Source organism: Penaeus monodon, chromosome 34, assembly GCF_015228065.2.
Source record: "Penaeus monodon isolate SGIC_2016 chromosome 34, NSTDA_Pmon_1, whole genome shotgun sequence".
Classification (NCBI taxonomy): Eukaryota; Metazoa; Arthropoda; class Malacostraca; order Decapoda; family Penaeidae; genus Penaeus; species Penaeus monodon.
Genome location: NC_051419.1, coordinates 35,212,406 through 35,213,134, shown reverse-complemented (window position 1 = coordinate 35,213,134; position 729 = coordinate 35,212,406).

The following is a 729-nucleotide window of genomic DNA, read 5'->3' as shown; positions in this document are numbered from 1 at the left end:
GAATAAATTTTTTCTTCCCTATGTAAATTGGAATAATTGATTTTCATGCCAGAAAAATTGTTTGAGAATCACAACAGCTCAAAGTTTTTCATTTTCTTCTTTATTCAGAGGTAGATTATGAGATGTCCATTGTTATCAGTTTGTATTCTGTGTGTAAAGATAAACAGTGGATGTTGCATTCCAATTTTTGTGCAGTATTTATGATACTTTCATATACATGAGTGATTATTTTTAAGCGATGTGTTAAAAGGCTTGGTAATATACAGCTTCGAAAATAATCTACTTCCTGTTGTGTAATAAATTATAAGGTTTGATTGTTAACTGAACTTGTATGTGATTAATAAATGAAAGTAATCCAAATTTGTGCCTTTTATTTATATCACATAGTTTTTGTTTGCAAGTCCAAGTAATAATATGAATGGGCAAACAGAGTGAAAAGATATGATGAACAATTGTGAACAAAAAAGAAATACATTTTCATATACTTGCTTGTATGATGCAAGCTTAAAGAGGGGAAATATTTTTATTAGTTAAGTAATTTGAGATTTTTGTAGTAGTTAATTATGAAAACTGGAATATGGTTACAAGATGAAAAGTAGTAGTTAAATTATAAGATGGGAAATTGATCAGTAAAATTAATTACAAACACTTTATTGACAAAGCTGAATGAATTATACTTAATTTGCAGCAGATTACAAGGAAAATTTCAGCTCTATTTAAGACTGAAAT